Raw genomic sequence first — 12,157 nt, forward strand, 5'->3', positions numbered from 1 at the left:
TATCCCAATTCAACTCAAACCCCAAACTAACCTTCAAATTAAATTCCATTTCTGCGAGACTTAAAGATTAAACTAGAACCACACTATACATGATTAGAAGTTTGATTTGTGTTCATTCATTCATTCATTCCTTTATTCATCCTTTTTTTTTATTTGTTTGTTTAAGAAAATCCTAATTTCTTCTTGTATTAGAGTTTTCAGGAGAAACAGAATCTATATTATCCAATAGGATAGATAGATAGATAGATAGATAGATAGATAGATAGATAGGATTGGCTCATATGATTATGGGGACTGACAAGTCCCAAGATCTGTGGCTAGCCAACTGGAATCCCAAGAGAGCAGATGGTGTAGTTTTAGTCTGTCCTGATCTTGAGCCAGTATCTGCCCTAGGTCAAGACCCAGGAAGAGCCCATATTTCAGTTTGAGTCTAATTGAAGAACCAGTCTGTTTGAAGACATTGAAGAACCAATGTCCCATCTCAAGGCAGTCAAGCAAGGAGGAGCTCTTTCTTTCTTGTGGAGTGTCATTCTTTTTGCTCCTTTAAGCCCTCAACTGATGAGGCCTACCCACATCGGGGAGGCCTGTTTGTTTTTCTCAAAATCCCCTGAATCCAGTGTTATTCTCAACTAGAAACACTCTCATGGACACACCCAGAATAATGCTGACCAAATGTCTAGGCATCCTGAAGCCCAGGCAAGTTGATGCCTAAAATTAACTATTACACCTGTCTGTGTATATTTATGATGGGATCTGTGCTAGGAGCAGGGGACATGATGCGGACAAGCCATCAACCTCCACTGTGGAGGAACCCATAGTCTGGCCAACACAAGTTTGCAAACAATGTGCCAATTACTCCAGATGGGTCAAGGGCAAGCTTTCAAGTCTTGATGGAAGGGAAGAGTATTATGAAAGAATCACTCATGGACACAGAGGCATGATTGAGAATTATGCATCCTTCATGTTTATTTTATGGAAGGTTTTCTGCTTCTTTTCCACTGGGCCTCAGGCTCCAGGAAGTCTCCACCTTTTTATTACTTCCTGTTTGTAAGGACTGCTTTCTTTCCAGGACTGTTGAGGGCTTTTGAATTACTAAGACTCCTTCCCTCTCTCTTGAGCACTGACTGGTGCCAGCCTGCCTTCTCCTCTTGTCGTCTCTGAAAAGCCTGAAAGTCAGAAGAGGGTTAATCACAGTTGTTAAGAAGCAGAGGGCATAGAAGCCTACCCTGCCTGCACCCCGCCCCCCCCCCTTTCTTTCTTTTCCTTCTTTCCTAGTAATGAACCCTGCCTCCTTTAAGAGCTAAGTTAAAGTCTGGGCAAGAGAGTGTACTTGAGAACCCCTCAGAGGGTTCTCAAGTACAGAGGGTTCTCAAGTACAGAGGGTTCTCAATAGAGAACCCTCTGTTCTGTCCTAACTTAAAAAGAAGATGGCCTAGAGAGAGCCTCCATTTCTAGAAAGTTTGCTTGTGTATTTTCTTTTTCATTTATAACACCTTATAATTGGGACCTAGTTAAAGAGTGACCCCCTTCTCTACTTGAGAAGAAAGATTTGTGTGACTTAGACATTTCTTTTATTTGCACACATACATGCTATTCATGAAGGGGAGAATATATATGGCTTTATTATTTTTTTATTTTTATTTTTTTTAAAGATTTTATTTATTTATTCACGAGAGACACAGAGAGAGAGACAGAGGCAGAGACAGAGGCAGAGGGAGAAGCAGGCTCCATGCAGGGAGCCCACCGTGGGACTCGATCCCGGGTCTCCAGGATCAGGCCCTGGACTGAAGGCGGCGCTAAAGTGCTGAGCCACCAGGGCTGCCCCATATATGGTTTTAAAGTGGCACAATCGTTTGGAGCTTAAGTTATGTTACAGATGATAAGATCCCAAAGATCACAGGGCAGGATGAGATCCTTGGAGAGAAACATCAAGGTTTCTCCTGTCATCGTATTCTGCTTCCCTCACTAGCACCCCACTTTATTATAAGATGGGGCTTCCAGGGTGACCTGCGTACAAAATAAGAATGAAGCATTTTCCAATTATCTATTGTTTTGCAACCAACCATCCTAAGACTCAGTGACTAAAACAATAACAACATTTGTTTTGCTCTTGAATCTGCTGTGTATGCCAGGCTTGGCAGGGACAGCCTGTGTCTGCTCCACTTGGCATTCCCCCGGGGCGGCAGGAGGGTTGGAGCTGGGATCATCAAGAGGCTGCTCACTCACCAACTGGTGGCTGGTGACGGCTGTGGGCTGAACACCTACATGTGGCCTCTGCATATGGCCCAAGCTTCCTCAAAACATGGTGGCTGGGTTTCAAGGATAAATATCCTGAAAGAAAGCAAGAAAGACAGGTGGAAACTATATCAGTTTTTTGAATCTAGCCTGGCAACTTCTTAGTGTCAATTGCATTTTCGATGCTGCACATATATACAGCCTGGATTCAGGGGGAGGGAAATCAGGAGACCATCAAAGCCTGCAGACTTATTTTTAAAACCACCACAAGCATCATCCATAGGAACTTGGTCAACATTTCTTCCTCTGATCTGAATCAGGGTAAAGATGTCACACCATCTGTTCCCATGCTTCCAAATGGCACCAGGTGATCTGAATGATTCCACAGAGAGTACAAGCTGGGCTGGTCGTGGTCTTTATTAGGTGACCCTGATGTGCTAAGGAGGCTCCAAATATTAAGGGAGGGAGCCCTGGTAGCTGTATGCTTATCTCTTGAGGCTCCTTCTCTCCAAGCATGGGCCCAGAGGGGAATCCAGCTTCTCCGGCCTGCCTTCTTTTTGGGACCTAAAAACAGGCTCTTTTTGATTCCATGGTTTATTTTATTTTTTTATATTTTATTTAAATTCAATTTTCCAACATATATATACAACACTCAGTGCTCATCTCTTGATGGTTTTGCAGTCAATAACTATGAGAATCGGAGGAGACATAAATGATACGTAGGCTCTAGACTATCCATGCACCCAGGCTTCTCCAGGCCCAGTCTCTCTGAGTCTCACCAGTTGCCCTTTAGAAACTAGTCTGCATTCAAATATGCTTGCTTGGAGCCTGAGTCATTTATCTGGCTCTTTTCTTTCCATTCACTCCAGAGTTTTTAGTCTTTGTCTCCTGTCACTGCCAGGCATTCCGCTTCAGAATCTGACTCCCCCCGCCTTCGCAACTCTTTGTAGTGTCAAAGCCTTAGAACTCCATTGTCGGCCCACTTGCTAAATTGGTGCCCCTTGGATCCCTGTGTGAGCTGAATGGTATTTGAATTCATTTGGATCCCTCCGTTTACACATCTGTAAAATGGGGAAATGATATATCTGCCTTATCAAATTGTGATAGGGATGAAATGACTTCATTCATGGAAAGTAGTTAAGACAGAAACAGACCATTTAGTCAGTATTCAATATTTTTATTACAATTATTGCTTAGATTGCTCACTCTCTCCGGATTCCTGCCCGACACTGCCAGCTCTCTGGAACCCCAGCCTACAATCCAAACTGATTCCCTCTGTTTCCAGCTTTGCCCTGTCTTGAGCTCCTCTTCCTCTTTCCTGGGTTCCTATTATTGGCTGGGTGGCTGTAGGTCTCAAGGCCATGCAGGCTTGCATTTCAACTAAACACGGGTTCTGTGTCTCCATGCTGTCTCCTCCTATCTCCTCTCCCTGCCACGAAGCTGGGGATGCTCTTGGAAGGGCAGCCCCGAGCTCATGTGAGGATGACAGACGACGCGAGATGATGGAAGTGACATCGCTAATGACTGAAATCAACTCCTCCAGCCAGAGCCAGAATCTGAAGGAGGAATTCAACAGTGAGGACCCTGAATATATGGTCCTGCCCAAAGTCCTGCCAGAAATCAGTCTCCGCCAGAAAATTGAGCTGTGATTATTACAAAGAGTCAGAATGATGGCTCTAGGCATGACACTTCGGGAGCTCCATAAAGAGCAGCCCAAACAATTTCGACATTAATTGTTTGGAGAAGAAGGATGGTTTGTGAAGGAGGATCTTGTTATTCCCTGAAAAGCTCCTATGAAGACGTCAGGCGTATGGAAATAACAGATGGGAAGGGCGTGCCGGGATCATTACTCTGAACTCGGAGCGCCGTTATTGACAAGCACAACCCACGTCACCAGGCAGATAGATGTGCCAGGATTGTGAGGGAGATGCACAGAGAAGGGAAAGCAGAAACCAAATATTTCCAAACATCAGGAGGTGGAGAGAATTGCATTCAGAGTATGGCATTCTTCAAAGTAAAATAAAGAAAAAGCATAAAGGTTTGGGAAAGAATGTGAGCAAGGAAGATCCCATTGAAGGTTAATTCACTGACAAATTTGTTTTCATTTGCCTGGAATGTGGTAGTTCCCAATGTTGGGGGGATCACACTGAGATTCTGATGATAACGGTGGCCTCTCTTTCTCAAAAATTCCCTTATGATGCACAGTTGTGACAAACAACGTGAGAAGCATCGATGGGGTGGGAGATGTAAGAGGTTCCCAAAAGGTGATTCAAGCAGTAGTCTTTCCTTCCATGGAAAGAGATGTAGAGGTGACCAGAATTCAGGGCCTGGGCTTGCTGCCCGGCAGATTTCCAGGGAGGACATCAACACAGGGCCCTCTGCTGTGGCCACCATGCTACCACCCCACAGTCTTGATAAGGCGCTGTCATGGGGTCAGAGGCTTCCTTGCATCCATCTGGCTTGAGCACTTGACTAGAATCAGGCTAAGTGGCCTCTAGCTCTTGTCCTGTCTCTGTGAATCAATGGGGGTACTATTAGAATTTAGGGAGGCATATTTTCTTGGGGTGAGACTGTTGCACACATTGTGTGATGCTTTGCCTCTCACCTCTGAGTACTAACACTAATAGGCACCCTTTTATGGTCATGGTGACTACCTCTCACCCATTTTTATTTTAATTTTTTTAATTTTTATTTTCTTTCTTTTTTTAAATTTAAATTTAATTTGCCAACATATAGTATAACACCAAGTGCTCATCCCTTCACATGCTCTCCCTAGTGCCCGTCACACATTTACCCCATCCCTCCACCCACCTCCCCTTCTGCAACCCTTTGTTCGTTTCCCAGAGTTAGGAGTCTCTCATGGTTTGTCTCCCTCTCTAATTTTTCCCATTCAATTCCCCTCCTTTCCCTTATAATCCCTTTCACTATTTTTTATATTCCTCCTATGAATGAAACCATATGATGATTGTCTTTCTCCAATTGACTTATTTCAGTCAGCATAATACCCTCCAGTTCCATCCATGTCAAAGCAAATGGTAAGTATTCATCCTTTCTGATGGCTGAGTAATATTCCCTTGTATATATAGACCACATCTTCTTTCCACCCATTTTTAAAGGCAATTTTAGAGTCTGTAGAATATGTAGTTGGTATGAAACCTCTGTTCTACAATCTTCCCCTTCTACTTTGTTTGTCAGGAGTTGACCATTGTAGCGGTGAGAATGGTCATGGGAAGAAGGGCCAAAGGACAAGCATTTGAGCCTGAAGGTGAAAATAGCAGGTCAACACCTTCTCCCTCACTCTCATGTCCTTGGCCTTTGCCCCACAGCCTGGTGCAGGCCCTGCTGGGCCTTCCAAGCTGGGAACCACCCCAGTGGCTCCAACAAAAGGCCACCTCTGGCTTTTGAATAATAGGAGCAAGAGAGTTTTAGGAGAAAGAAGCATGAAAAGGATACATAGTCCAAACAAGGCAGACCTCAGAGGAAACTCCTGTCATGGCCCCAAGACTTTCCAACTTCTCTGTTTCTCCTTCCAGAGTCTGTATTTCCTGATGCCAGCGCTCAGTTGAGGGTTACAAGCCTATGTCCATATTGCCTTTCTCAAGTAGGAGATGAGATAGGGAATCTCAAGTTCTAACCTGCCAAACACAACCCCCACTTTACCCTGTAGAGATGGGTGTCAGCACCTCAGTAAGTCCCAGGGGGACACACAAAACTGGAGCATGCTTGTTTGAATAAGATCATGCAGATTTCTTTGCTGAAGGCCTTCTTGAAGCTGATAATCATTCAGGGCCAGGTGCCTTGTTGAGAACTTCACGTCAGTGAGCATATTTGCCTGTCCATCCTGCTCTAGCAGGCACTGACTATAAATACCAGGAGTTTTCAGATGAGAAGACTAAAGTTTGGATATGTAACTGCCCAACGATGAACAGCTAGTTGGGGTCAGTGTCCAAGTTCAAAGCTAGCTCCACCTGTTGCTGGAGCTCACATGCTTTGTCAGCAACACATCCTTCTACTAAGCTATGTTAGGGAGATGCATCAGACAGTATATACCACATTTATTTGACCACATGTAACAGATAAAGCTCTTCTAGAAGCAGCCTCTGATGCTCTCAGATGTGTGTACATAAAATTCATTAGGGTTAAGGCTCTCTGGATCAATGCCTGTTGAGCAAAATAAGACTGGTTGCTGAAATTGAATTTGGCCAATCCTACAGGGAGCTCTGGAGGTGGAAATGCCCTTCAGATCTGTCTCAGAATAGGACAAGGCAGCTGGGCCTTTATTAACACCACTTTCACCCACCAGAGCCACCCCATATTGCATATTAGTAGATACAGGATGCTTTCAATGGGAAGCATAGCCATGAGTGCGGCTTCTGTTGTCAGCTGAGGGCAAGTTCTGCAGAGGGTAAAGATGAGGGAGAAGCACTTCAGTTCATGAGTGGGGCATGTGGGCAGCTCATGAGAGCATCCACTACACCCCAGAGTCCTGCTTTGACATGTGGGACATCCTCTCAGGCAGCTCACGACACCCCAGAACTTTGCTTGGGAGGACCTGCCTGCAAACCTAGTGCCCCAGGGAACAAATGCACTTAGGGAAAGCTGTCCCAGAGACTGGAGCTGTAGAGATGAGCAATCACTGTTTGGAAGCCACAAGATCTTAGCACATTTCTTCACTCAGAGCTTTGAATAGGAACCCATGACTCTACATGAGTCTACTCAGTCTAGACACTTTCAGGCATGTTGAGGAGCAGGTGGGCATGGTCTCTGCAAGATCAGTAAGAAAATCTATGCATAGGATCTAAAGTAAATGATGTTGAGTATATTACTACTGACATAAGCTAGTTGGTGGCAGAACTGAGACTAGTAGAGGCCTCCCTGCTCATAGTTAAGTATTCTTGCACTCATACCTGCCAGTCCTTGGTTCTAAGGGCAGAGAGGTAAAGAAATTACATTCCAAAATCCCTTGGCCAAATGGGCAGAGAACCTTATTATCTGAAAGTTTTATTTGGAGACCAATTAAAAGAGAGAAATTTCAGTTCATTGCTCATTTGTCATTCACCGGGACTGGGATGTCCCTGGACGATGCTAAGGTAACATTCAGCAGCATCTCCAAGATGACACACAAACCACTGAAAGGTAGCCTTTGACGGCATTAGAAGAGGGTAAGAGCCTCCCAGGAGTGATAAAAACAGAAACAAATGTGAACTGAAGATCAAACATCAGCCAGCTACACAAGACAAGACCGAGACGGGACACAGGGCAGCCTCAGAGGGGATGAGACAGTGCGCGGAATCAGTGCTCTGAAGCGGGAACATGAGTGATCTCCCAAATAAACAGATGGACAGATCACAGCCTCATTTAGATGCTACTTTGAGATGACTGCCCCTGGGGTTTTGGTTTCTCTGCTATAAGCGGTTCATCGGTTTGCCAGAATATAAATAGACTACATTGAAACTTACAGTTTGAAGGGGCCTAAAAGACTCTATTGCCCAATTTCATTTCTTTCTTTAGCAGAACACCAAAACCCAGAGAAGTCCATTGATTTGCCTGAGGTGACACAGGTAGTTAGTCACAGAATAGATGGGACGTCAGATTTTTTTTTCACTCTTCATTTATTTTCTAGACATGGAAAACTATGTGCGCACTGTCCTTGGGCTTGAACCCAATGGTATAGAGTTGAGTGGGGGCACATTGCTTGTTTTCAAGAGGTTCTCAGTCAACCGGGCAGAGAGGCCCATGAACAATTAATGAGGGAACACAATAGTAAGATCATTATGGAAGCATTTCCACAATGCTAAATGACATGTACAAAATGCTGAGAGCCCCTCGCTACTTCTGGGGTGTTGAAGAACAGGTGGACACATGTCCTGTATGCCTGTATGCTGGTCCCACTCTGTACCAGACCATCCTTGAAGGAGAGGCAGTATCTTTAATTTTCAGCCTCAACCCTGTCCAGGTCCAGAGCCAGTCCTCATCGGGGCAGTGGGTGTATTAACTATTTTAGATCCAAAGCAATTAAAGTTTGGAATTGCTTATGTCAACATGGGTCCTATGTTCTGTGTACCTGAGTACCCACCTTTGGCACAATTTTAAATGACCCAAGTGCAAAGGAATATATTAGAAGAAGAGAAGGGAATCTCTCAGCACTCTCTGCAGGAAGTATTCCCAGATTTTGTCCTATGCCTCTGCTTTCTCCTTGTGTGCATTTCAGGCTATGATATGGGCTTGTCTTGGTGTATCTACTTCATTCTTCTGCTTTCTTTGGCTCCCTTCTTCTTCTTCTTCTTCTTCTTCTTCTTCTTCTTCTTCTTCTTCTTCTTCTTTTTCTTTTTAGCTTATTTGTCATCATACATATGTTCTAGTTAAATCAGCATCTCTTCCTGAGACTATATGACCATAGAGCTTTAGTGCGTACTGCTGTTTGGTTTGCCTATAGGTTCTGTGCTCAAGAGAGAGTAAATCCAATGGGCTCAACTTGGACCAGCTGCCTACCACTCTTCCAGTCATCTGTGGTCAAGAGAATGTGTTCAATTCTAGTAGCCAAGACCCTTAGGCTTTATCTATCATTAACAGTTGTAGATCATCAATTAGCACTGAAGTGGCATGCTCTGGGTAGGCACTCCAAACATGTCTACTCGTCATTAACAGTACATCGTGGCCTTCTAGTGACACCTTCCAGATTGAGAAAACTTCTGCCTCAGATTTTTGTTTTCACTCAAGTGCTCCAATTGACTTCAGCTCCATTGATCATTCAATGTGATAGTCTGCTCGAGCTGCCATGACAGTACCACTTGGTGGATCAAACAGCATTAATTTACATTATCATACTTCTGAAGGCTAAAAGTCTAAGATCAAGGTGCCAATATGCTTGGTATCTGGCGAGAGCTCTCTTCTTGACTTAGAGATGTCTGTCTTATCATGTGCCCATGCATGGCCTTTCCTCCATACATGTTCACCAGGTGTCTTCCTCTTCTTATAAGAATTCTAGTCCTTTTGGATTAGGTATCCAACTCCCCCATGACCTCCTGTAGCCTTAGCTAGCTTGAAGGCCCTACCTTCAATTCTAAATACAGTCACCGTGGGGGTTAAGGCTTCAACATATGAATTAGGGAGTGGAGTGGAGGGTGGGACAGGACATGATTCCATCCATATCACCCAGCAGTCCCCTTCTAACTGGGATTCCTTCCTGTAGCTGGGTTTCCCTTTCCTGGAGTCTCAATTCATGTCCTATCTCACTTGCTCTTAATAGGTCACAAAAGTCATGTGAAAATCAACCAATCCTAAAACAGGCAAAAATTAATCCAAGCTGTAGGGATGGTGGTTATCTTTGGGAATTAGAGACCAGAAGAAGCAATGAAAAGGCATTTTGAGATGGTGTTTCTTGATCTGGGTCCTGGCTATATGGCTGTGTTCAGACTGAAAATTCATCAGCCTGTGTACTTTGGCATTGTATTTTTTCTCTGTTTTTGTTATAGGTATCTAGTGTTTTGTAACAAACCACCCCAAAATGTGGAGGTTTAAAGCAATTAGCAGCATTATTTTTTTTGTCACATATCTGTAATTTAGCCGAGTTTGATAAGCATAATGTAACTTTGCCAAAGTTGGTGTCAGCTAGGGCAGATCCAAGGCTGGGCATTAGCATCACCTGAAGCCTCACTCACTCCCATGTCTTACAATTCATGCTAGTTGTTGGGTGAAACCTTTACGGGGACTTGGCTGGAACATCCACATGGGGCCTCCCTAGGTCACAATATGGCGATCATGTTCCAAGGGTGAGCAGAGGCAAGTGGAAGCCACATTACCTTTCATAACCTGGTAATGTCAGTCACTCTGTGTTTTGATAATCAAAGCAGCCACAAAGGTTCAACCAGTTAAGGCATGGAGAAATAGACTCTATCTCTGGATGGGGAATGGCAATGTTCTGAAAGAGTATTCAGACCAGTTATTATGGCAAATTTTGAAGGAAAAAAATGCATCCCACTACAATGTTATTATACTTTAACAAAAAGTTAAAAGAAAAACTTTAAGTACAATTAAAATTAGGAAAAAATAAATCGTTTGGGAGAAACAGGTGGAGCAGGCTGTCACCATCAGGAAGTCTAAAGTCAAAAAAAACAAAACAAAACAAAAAAAAAAAACAAAAGGAGAAGTCTAAAGTTATGTACCACATCTCAGCCCACTTTTGATCTTCCAAGAGCCTCTGTCGTTACAAAAACCTTTCACATATAACCATTGTACATGAAGAAAAGGAATAAACAACAACAACAAAAAATCAGTGGCAACCCACATTGTAGAGGTAGGCAGGTTATTACACAGGGTTGGTTGAGGCTTGTGTATTTTTTTCCCAGTCATTTGTAATCATAATGGAAAAAAACATTATCTACAAAATAGGAGGTTGCAGTGTGCAGGAAATGGAGCATGAAAGAGATTTGTGCTGTGATGTAGAGATTAGAAAGAACAACCCGTGTGAATTAATAAATGGGATGCAAATATAGCACATTCAAGTGTAACTTCAGTGCAACTTCAAAGGTTTTTGTTATGTGAAGAAATACAAATTCTCTGAAGCAATATTAAGTACAGATCCCCTTCCCCGCCCCCAAGAATGGAGCACGATTGCATTGGGATGATTTCAAAAGCTTTTCAATTCCAAGGTGATGTCAGAGTTCATGCCCATTGAAACTCTCTGATGTTCTTTCTTCAACCATTACTTCCTCTTTGCTCTATCATGGGCCATACCCAAACATACATCTGTCCTTCCTTACCACGTGGTATCACCCCAAACCAATCCATCTACCTATGTGTTTTAGCTTAAAACCTCTGGCCACTCCATCCCTATTCTCAGAAATTTTCTCAGACCCTCCCTGTTCCATTTCCAGCATACTTATGCTCCAGACATACATCACCTTATCTCCCGACGTTCATCCCATTGCTCATGTTCTGCTTCATCCATGCCCTTGAACTGGAGGGCAGGTTTCATTTCCTCCATTTTGTCTGTCTGAGAAATGGGTCTTTTTTGCCCTTGGCTTCTGATCCCTGGGTATTTTAAATAATGCTTCCATGTATTCTAGGACTGGTATTTGGATCCCATCCTGACATTAGGCTGAGAAGGTCAGCAACACGAATATAGGAGATCAGGCACCATTTGGGATTACAGCTGCCAAGACTGATCATGGTGGGGGTGCGGGGCCTGGCTCAAACAGCATGGAAGCCACTCAAGATAAAAGCACCATGGGTACCTACAAAGGCGCTGCAGGACACTATTTAAGATAGAAAATTTGAAATTGAATTGTAATGATTTTAATAAAAGAGGGGGGTGCAGATTCCCAAGGGCATTGCATGATCCTTCAAGCTTCTTACCTAGTTGCTCTCTCAAGAGATAAAACTTCTTCTAACTCAACATAAGTGTTAAGTCAGATCTACCTTACTCAACATCCCAAGGCACAGTGTCTGGATTCTCAATTAACACTTACTAAGTTAATGAAAAATTGTCTATTTATCCCATTTATCATGAACTTACTCAGGCCACAAAATTGGATACTCTCAGAAAAGTGTCCAAACAAATTTGTAGATTGAGTGTATTTCCTCTCTAGCGACGGCTCAAGACACCATTTGGCATTGTCAGTATGAATGAAAGTAGGGCAGGGCTTCTAATGGGCAGAATGATAAGGCACAGGAGCACGTTGTCCAGGATTATTCCATCTGGGTCTTTCACCCTCACCCCCTCCATAGCACCTCCTATTCTTAACCCCCTGCAAAAGAAGGCAGAAATAATTGTGGTTGAGGGAATGAAAGATATTTTCTCTTTTTGAAGCCAGCTGGTTCCTTAAGATTCAGAGACTGGTGAATTCTCATTGTGTCCTCATCCCAAGGCAAGTGCACTCAAGCTCAGGTCTGTTTTTTGTTTTTTGTTTTTTTCCTAGAG

At 43.5% G+C, this 12,157-nt stretch overlaps 1 long non-coding RNA gene across 1 annotated transcript; it reads right to left on the minus strand.

The window, feature by feature from the left end:
- Positions 1 to 991: 991 nt before the first annotated feature.
- On the minus strand, positions 992 to 3,137 carry LOC140637688 (uncharacterized). The gene is made up of 3 exons (XR_012034747.1): positions 3,015 to 3,137; positions 2,227 to 2,331; positions 992 to 1,166 (listed from the first exon to the last, which is right to left on the minus strand). It is a non-coding gene; the product is annotated as an uncharacterized lncRNA (long non-coding RNA).
- Between the last annotated feature and the right edge of the window lie 9,020 nt (positions 3,138 to 12,157).

Source organism: Canis lupus, chromosome 8 (genome assembly GCF_048164855.1).
Source record: "Canis lupus baileyi chromosome 8, mCanLup2.hap1, whole genome shotgun sequence".
In the NCBI taxonomy this organism is placed as follows: Eukaryota; Metazoa; Chordata; class Mammalia; order Carnivora; family Canidae; genus Canis; species Canis lupus.